General features: G+C 41.0%; 1 protein-coding gene across 1 annotated transcript in view; it reads right to left on the reverse strand.

The window, feature by feature from the left end:
• The window catches only part of LOC137249677 (zinc finger protein 501-like), a 72,329-nt gene extending 69,301 nt beyond the window's left edge, over positions 1 to 3,028 (reverse strand). The window contains exons 1-2 of the mRNA XM_067781409.1: positions 3,015 to 3,028; positions 2,838 to 2,956 (exon numbers count right to left, since the gene is read on the reverse strand). The gene's annotated coding sequence lies outside the window, so the exon portion shown is untranslated. The remainder of the gene's footprint in view (positions 1 to 2,837; positions 2,957 to 3,014) is intronic.
• Positions 3,029 to 9,600: the final 6,572 nt, after the last annotated feature.

Genomic DNA, 9,600 nt, shown 5'->3' on the forward strand with positions numbered 1-9,600 from the left:
GAAGAACCCACCCCGAAACAAAAAATTCATTCCAGGTCATGTCGCACCTAATCTCCCCTGATGAAATTAAGGCCACTACACGACTTTTAATTAAAATCTATCAGAAATAACATTATAGTTCCGAATATAATTATCTAAAGGCCGGAAAACCAATTGCAGGGAAAAGTGCAATACTTTCACTTAATCCCTACTTAGACCAAGATGGCATCATTCGGGTAGGAGGGCGACTCGGGGCGTCAAAGGACTTAGCCTTTAACGAACGCCACCCAATCCTCCTCCCATACAACTGCAGGTTATCCCGTCTTACAGTCCTAATGTTGCATCAACAAAGTCTGCATGGGGAAAATCAACTCATGTTGCGTCTGATACGCACCCAATACTGGATACCTAACATCAAAACCATGATTAGGGCAACCATTCATAATTGCAAAACCTGCACTATTCACCGAAAACAAGCGCAGTCCCAACTCATGGGTACCCTTCCCTGCGAACGGACTACTTTTACCCGCGCATTCACCAATACCGGGGTAGACTTTGCGGGGCCTTTCGACATCAAAAGCTACCGCGGTAGGGGATGTCGACTGTCAAAAGGCTACGTATGCTTTTTTGTCTGTTTCTCCACTAAGGCTATCCACTTAGAAGCCACTAGTGACCTTAGTACTCCATGCTTTCTCGCAGCCTTTGCGCGTTTTGTCGCGAGAAGAGGATGTCCGAAAAACATCTACTCCGACAATGGTACAAACTTTGTCGGAGCGTCAAGATCTTTACGATCCGAGTTTAAAGCCTTCCTGGCAGAAAGCCGAGACAAAACAGTCTCAAAGTACAACCATCAAGCATTAAGCTGGCATTTTATTCCCGCCGCTGCTCCACATATGGGCGGCTTGTGGGAGGCGGGAGTGAAGAGCTTCAAAAGCCACTTCAAAAAGATCGCGTCTCCCCATAAGTACACCATGGAGGAGTTCCAAACCCTTTTGTGCAGGATTGAGGCGTGCCTCAACTCGCGCCCACTCAACCCAGGGTCGAATGACCCAACGGACCTAGAGCCACTTACCCCAGGCCATTTCCTCACTGGCAGCCATCTACTGGCTCCGCCGGAGCCGGATGCTAGTGAGAGCTCTGCCTCGATGATCAATCGGTGGCAGAAACTCAAAGCCCTCCATCACACTTTCTGCAAGCGATGGAAAACCGAATATCTATCCGAACTTCACAAACGAGTGAAGTGGAAGCATCCCAGACAGAATATAAAAGTAGGAGATCTCGCTGTCCTCAAAGAGGACAACTTATCTCCCAACGAATGGAGGTTAGGTCGAGTTGTCAACGTACACCCCAGCGAAGATGACCGAGTACGCGTAGTCGACCTCAAAACCGAGAAGGGTCAAGTCAGACGACCTTTGGTCAAACTGATCCTTCTTCCACCGGAAGATACGGATTGCGAGAAGGTGACGAGCTCCTAACAAACACTTCCGTTCCTCCATATCCCTACTTTCAAAAAAAAATCAAACCCAGCTCTCGTTCACCCGGAACGAGGCCAACCAACTATCCTAATCAGATCGCCCATCTGCCACCAAACACTTAGTTTTTAATTAAAAAAAAAAAAAAAAAACCAACCCAAATTCACTCTCTCACCTCGAACGAGGACACAAGAAACAACCCCAATTCACTCGCTCACCCAGAGCGAGGACATCATAAAGCCTACCGCAGAAGGGCGAACCGATCTGCCACAGAAGCTAAGGGCCTTCGGCCTTTCATATTTTCAAACTTCCAACAAGTCAACCCAAATTCACTCGTTATCCCATAACGAGGACACTAGAAAGCCTACCGCAGAAGGGCGAACCGATCTGCCATAGACAACCTTTGCACTCGATGGCGCGCAACGAGGCCCATAGCAAACCTAACGCAGACCCAAGATCTGACACAGAACACCTATGCATCACCAAAAGGCGCGAGACCAACAGACTGTATCAAGATCCATCCCATCACCCAAAATCTTGAAATAACTATTAAAAAGGGGGGGAACCTTCCAGAAATGAACACTAAGCTCAAAAGGCGCTGATTTATCCACTACTTTTCCCCCCTTGAAAAATGGGATCACAGAATACATCCAAATGTCCTACCTCAAGATGATCAAAACGTTCACATTTAAAAGTATTTTCAATTCGCAAATTCATGTATCATCGGGAGGAAAATGGACCGTACCTGTGAGGATTCTTGAATGATCATTGACGATCAATATGTCAAAACGCTTTCCTTCCTACTGGATATCATTACAAAATTTAACGTTAATGGGTGGACAGTCCCTTTCTGATCATATTCGTCAACATATTTTTAACAAGTATAAAGCCATTATTCAGTCAATCAAAATAGGGCGGAAATATTCAGAGAGTTGAAGGAAACACGATTTGAAATCCTCGATCACCAAAAGCAAACACATTTGATTCCAATATGAGTCCCAACTGTGATTGGAAGGCGATACTCAGTTTCCTTTTTGATCATTAAAAGTATTCATATTTGATTATTTCTTCTGTTAACTTGTATGATAATTAATTATGTATTCGGAAGGAGTAATCAAAAGTTAAGCACCCAAGTGCTGAGTGGGCAATAGCTCTTAGATGGTGAATCGGATTAAGGAAATACGTGAGATAGCGACTACTCATATGAACGACTGGAGTGACAGATTCCAAATTATCGTTTCACCGAACAAGAACCACCAAAAAAAAAAAAAAAAAAAAAACCCCCACCCTTTTTTTCTTATTTCTGATTTTATAAAATCGACCGCAGTTTTGAACTTGAGTCAAATAGCTCAAAGTAAATACAATAATTCTAACTCAACCACTCACCGAAACGGGCGTAAGCTGTTTCCTCCAATTGCAGACTTCCGATACGAGCGCGCAATTTGCTCCATTTCGGGTGAGGAATACGGGAATGTACGTGTGATCAATAAACGATGAACTAAATCCTAAAAAAGGAACACATCCAAGTTTCACATAAAAGCTGTATATATTTCCACATCTTACCGTATAACGCTGCCCCGATTCACTGCGATATAAAACATCATGCCTGGTGATCATACCGTCACGCTCAAATTGGATTCCAGAACGCACTCATCTAAGTTCAAACATTTGGCCTCCTAAGACCAATCCCAAATGCACGCACATTGTCCATAGGGCGCGTCTCATCATAGCCCAATAGTTTGCTACCTTTTGCTTTCAGCGACACATAAATCATAAACTCTTGATACACTACCGGCACCGAATCTTTGCGTAGCCGTACATCGAATTCTACCATATCTGCGCCACTTTCAACCGCATTCTTCCATCAAGCTATTGTATGCTCACGTGTCACATAATCTTTTGCTTTGAAGCTTGTACCCGCGCCCTGATGTCGCATATCTGAACCCGTCCACTCGGGATTCCAATAACGCGTCTACGCCACACTGCCATGATGTCGACTTGACTAACTCATGCTCTGGTGTTTCTTCTGAGGAAAAGGTTTTATGATACGCTTCAGGGTGCTCACTGCGTAAGTGATCCATAATATTACCTAGTTTGAACGGTGGAAAAATCAAACATTTTTTTTATTTGACGGTAGAGTGGTCGGAATGGGGTAAATCAATATGCTCTTGTAAGGCTAGAGACTGCAAATTTGTCAGTCGGTGACAACAGTCGGGAATCGAAAACTTTTCATCTACCTCATACCGGTGCTTGATGATGGCTTAAGTGAATCTGTAGCTCCAGCATAATCCCACGCCATGCATCGCCCTATAACCCACAAGTACATTGCTTTGACTATTCACCTCCATAATCGACGAGGGTAAAGTCTCACGTACTCTAACAACATAAGCCTCAATAGCCTCTTATGGAGCAATTAAAAGTTCCGATTCATACGCATTTGATGTACCCCAACTGTCTGCCCTTGGCTCTAAATTGCTTATTATATTTGACTATATTTTTGTCATGCGGTATTATAACTTGTGCACTATCATTCAATACACTTTATAACCATTCCCATCTTTTGGACTATGCGACGCAGTAACCATTACACCACCTAAACAATTGAAATGACGTATTGGCAAGGGCACTAAAGGGTTGCTACCAATCGTTTAGAGGTCAACTGTAAAGCCGGCGTCTATAAATATATTTGCAGATAACTCAGCAAATCGTTTACTATTATGACGTCCATCATAGCCAAAACCCATAGCGCGTGTGTTTTCGTTCGTTATCATTGAATTGAACTTTCATATAAGTGGCCAAGCCTTGCGCGGTTTGTGCTATGACAAGATTTTCATACCATTGAAGCCAGCTCGCATTTTACCACGTAGGCCGGCTGTACCATATGCTAAGCGCGTACTTAAAAGATCATTTAATTTTATCCAAGTGCTAGCAACATTAAGTGATTGGATTTCGTAGTTTTCCCGTTTTTATCCCATTTTCAGCCACCGGTCGATAGCTTCACGTAATTCAGAAGCCACTTTATATAAATGTTCATTTTTTGCCTTATCAGCGAAAAAAAAACATGCCTTGTAAATAATTAATTTTAGTTTAATGGTTGAGTTTTGGTATTTGCTTTTCTTCTTCTTGATGATTTTATGGGACTTGTGCTGACAATCAAATGAAGAATTTCGCAGGCCAAAAGCTTGTAAGTCATTATGTTCTAGTAAACCAGTGATGGTATGAAAAAGCATTTCCACCGCCAATTCACATATTTCAAATAACACGCTGTATATTGCATTTTGTCTATAGTTTGTTGTTAGTTTCATTTCCTACCTTACGTACACGGCAGATTATTGCAAAATAGTGCTGTACCAATCAAGTAATAACGCGTAAAGCAAACTAATACAGAACCAGCCTTCGAACGCAATTTTTTTTGATCAAATGTCTTGGGCAACTGATACACCGCAAACCAATAAAGGCATGGTGCAGGTGAGCACAATAAAAGCGTCGATATCTGCACTGTACGAAGAATGTGAAAAACACCGTAAGCAGTAGCGCACGCAGCACCAACGTCAGCGATTTATATTCTTTAAAAGTTGCACAATAGGATAATTTGGCAATAATGTGCTTAGGAAAACTCTTAAAGTATTTGACGCAGTGATAGAGAAGGAACGCAAGCACCGGTAGTGCTAAGATAAAACCTGGTAATTGGTTTACTTCATATTAACGTAAAAAACCAACATTCCAATAATGCGACTGTATATATGAATATGGGAATGGAAATGTCTTATCACACCATGGCGAATGTTCAGGTTTTCTCTGACCAGCCAAAATATAAATTCCCTTTACGTCCATAATCCAATACCGCTGATGTATGTACTATTGTACGATCGGACATAAAAAAAAAATTTTTCGAATGCATAGAAATAGAAGAATGTTAAAGGCATTAAAGCCGCTAGGATGCAAGTCACCAGTTTCAATGTGGTAAAACAATGGTATGTCTTCTTGACATGATTAACTATGCTGTGACGTAGCATAAAATATATAGGATATCCAACATCCCTAACCTGCAAAGAAAAAATTCATTAATAAAGTGCACAAATGGGCATCGAAAAAATGTGACAACTGACAGCGTGGCCGGCGCCGCAGTTGGAGCACCTCTTTTGCGATGCCGGTAATCAAAAAAAAAAACAAACAAACGATAACCCCGATGTCCTGTCCCATCTGCACCTGAAAATGTAAGGAAATTAATTACTAATAAGAAAACGAAAGAAAATTTGTTTATAACAAGAAATAAAAGAAAATATTAAAAGTTACTTACCATATTTCCTCCTCACTAATCACCAGCACCGTACTCCAGCCACGCATTAAAATTAATTGAATGAAGAAACGGCAAAGAGGTTTACCGTTTACTTCAATTCAGTTGAAAATTCCAGTCTCTACAAGAAATGATTGTTGATTTTGTTTTTGTATTTCGCCGTGGGCATAATTATGTATGTATGTTTGTATACGTTGTCTCTCACACGATGTAGTGCTGCACAAAATGTGCAGGCAGGTACCGAAAGCCCGCAAAACACAAAATCGGGATCGGCCTTTTTGACCCATACTGACACATCGGGCAGTCCGAAAACATACTTACGCACAAAAATGAAGGAAGAAATCTCATTCAAAATTAATTACACCCTCATTCAAAAAAAACAAAAAGAAAAAAACAAAAAAATGTTTTTTTTAGTTTTTTTTTCCTGATTTCTTTTGCCGTCGGCACTGCTTATTCTTTTCTGGCTGGGGGCAGGACTTGTTGTTTTTCAACAACAAACATCACAAACAGTCATTATAAGGGCTCGGTACAAAAACAATACGGGTCCCGAAATAAAAGAATCCCGACACGACAAAATCCCGAAATGGAAAAAAGTCAACTGTTTCTACCGGCCTAGTGTGCTACTGCCCCAGTGACCTAGTTTTTTTTCAAGGGCAAGCAAATACATATATGTATATATATTCGCACGCCACAAATTCACCATACCAGCTGTCCGCTGACCAATAAATACACGACAGGGTTGCACGCCATCTCAAAATGGTACGTGCAGATAGAACGCGTCGTTGAGAACGCATCGCCAATCTGCATGCAAGCACCGGCAGTTGGTACACTTTCCAATTTAACTACGATTTGCGCTGCTCGTCATGAGCTTTCGCGCAAAATTAAATACATACCTTCGTCGGCTTTTATTCATCTATTTTAATATACGTTTTTGCAATAAAACACCTTCGCTTCACCCAACCAACCTCATGGCCACTCGCCCTGGCACATCCATAAAATGCCACAGTCGACCTGAGAGCGACACGACACGTTATACGCTGGAACGGAGACCTCGACCTCTTCGTCCAGCCCAGAAAAACCTCAAAACCCTCGAGTCTGGAACGGAGACCTCTGCTTCTTCGTCCAACCACCAAAAAAACCGCAAATCTGGAATGGAGACCTCGGCCTCTCCATCCGGAACGACAAAAAACCAAAGAATAACAAAAAATGGTGCCACTCTGGAACGGAGACCTCGGCCTCTTCGTCCAGCCTTACTGGCCATCGACTATACACATATTACATTCTGAATTTCTATATTTATGTATAATTCAATGGCAAGAAATATTCACTGTTAACTGTTCATAACCGCTAATTTTACAAATCTTAGCTCAGGTGGCATGCGAAGCAAGTCGGAAGGGATTCCCGGCCATTTTGCGTCGTCAGACGAACTCCTCATCTAGATTAAGTTTAGTGTGTAAGTCTTATATTCATTTATATTCATTTTTCTCGTTTCAGTGGAGGTCGTTGGCGGAAAACGATGTTGCGCATCGCAAGGGGGGCCGGAATGTTTAGGCAGGATGCCTAACTTTTTCCGCATCTGTCTGCGATCCCCCCAATGCAACCCTGCGAATCGATACTCGATACTCGAATTAATTTGTAACCACCCACACCATCACCGCCACATGCATGTGCATGCATGTACATGTACGTGTATGTGTGTTTTTTGTCGGCACTCATGCATATGCATGTCGGGGTTGATGTGTGGGTGCCTTTCCCCTCCAAAACGGAGGATTTTGCGGGTCAACGGTTGTAGCTTGCTATACAACCGGCCTCTTTGATTTCAACAGCCAACCAGTTAACATCTGCCGCCAGCGATCTCTGCCGTATTTCTGCGTTTATTCAGGTAATATTGTAACTATTGCTAGTTTTACATTTACCCAATAAATCACATATATTATAACGAGAAATCTCGTCTATTTGCTTATTTTCATTTCCAACCCGCTTATTCCCACTGAGATCGACCCCGGTGCGCCCACCTACCTCCAGGAGCACACGCACCCCGGACGAACAGTTAGTTTTGGCAAATATTGCTATAAAAGGCACAAAACAAGTAAGCCGTTAAAACAGCCATCGGAAACTACTAGACAGGCAGATCAAGAAGAAGAGGCTATGTCAGAAGTTCCCACACCCTCAACAAGAGCGTTTCAAATTTTTCAGACGCTTGGAGACAAGCGTTTTTAAGGAGGGAGGAGTTAACATAGCAAACATTTAAGAACCAGAAATTCATTCTCTCACGCTGATACAAAGTATCCAGATGCAAATATTGCAATTCTAAACGCGCAATCGCCAAAAGTGCTGACGGCATGTCTACACAAGATGCCTTAACGCGCAATCGCCAAAACTGCTGACTGCATGTCTGGACACCAGATATCTTGAATCAAGGCCATATTTTCTGAGCTGCGGCGCAACAACGAATATTCACCAAGAAGTGACGCGACAGCGAAGATCAGGGTATATAATTAAGCATATTTCCAAATTGTAATTCAGTTCTATTTTTGACATTAAATAAAAACATACGGCTTCCTGCCGTAGAAAAAAATATTTTTTTTAAACAATTTAGTGCAGTCTAAATTAACTTGCACAAACATAGGGCGTCCAATCATTTGAAAGAGTGGGAACAGAGGCGATCTCAACAAGCTCTTGTAACCAATAGTTTACAAAGTAATGTACTATGTAGTGCTAGAGAGTTAACATAAAGAATATGTATGTATATAAATGCAGGCTATGAGCGTACACAAATATATCTCCATGTTTAAATGATCGAGAGCCTTTATTGCACCACCTAATTTTAATCAAAAATTATCGTGCTATCAAAAGACGCATTCCTGGGTGACTACACTCAAAAAAAAGTTATCATCAAGGCGATGCCATCTAGGCATCAATGTGCAATTTTTGCTTATCTTTTTTTCGTCATCAATGATCTCATGTTATTGACATTTTCGAAATATTAGTTTGATACTTGTATTTGTCAAGTTAATAGACTACATACAAATGTAATGCGTTTTATAATCAATCTAGTATTAAATGTTATCATAATTAAACTAGGAAATATATGGGGTATTCCATCCCATTTCGACCAATTTTGAACCCGACCCCTTTAGAATTGGGTGAAAGTTTTTTTTTTTCTAGCTTACGAAAGACGTTTTTCAGATTTTTTTCAAATTTTTTCATCCAACTCAAAAAAAGTTATGAATTTTTAAAAAAACACCGTTTTTGTTTTCAAAACGCTATAGCTTTTTCAAAAATTGACCGTTTGGGATCTTTTTTTTTTTAAATTTGTTTTGATGGTGGAGGTGGATTTTTGAAAATTTGTCTTTCGGTCCAAGCGACGAATAGAAATCTCACCAATGAAGGACGAAGAACTTTGTAGCTGGTATTCCATCCAAGTTTAAGGATACTGGCGTAAAGAAATTGTTTTTGCTTGGAATTGTCGCTCATACTGAAGAAAATTATGAAAACGTAGATATGTTGTGGTCATTACTACAAATAGGTGGATATGAGGCGACTATAGAAACGGACTTGAAATTAGCCAACATTCTCACAGGAATTGCGTCCCATTCTTATTCTTTCAGGTGTACATGGTGTTCTGCTCACAAGGACCACCTAGATATTTGCGGAGAATACAGAACTGTAGAAACTTGGGCTAAAAATTATACTGCTTGGCGGGAGAGTGGTAGTAAGAAAGTTAAAGCAAAAAACCATGAAAATTGTGTGCATGTAACCATTATTTCTAGTAAAAAAGATACACAAATAATAGACATTATTCCTCCACCTGAACTTCATTTAATGTTAGGAGTCATCAACACACTTTAT

This window comes from Eurosta solidaginis, chromosome 4 (assembly GCF_040869045.1).
Source record: "Eurosta solidaginis isolate ZX-2024a chromosome 4, ASM4086904v1, whole genome shotgun sequence".
Classification (NCBI taxonomy): Eukaryota; Metazoa; Arthropoda; class Insecta; order Diptera; family Tephritidae; genus Eurosta; species Eurosta solidaginis.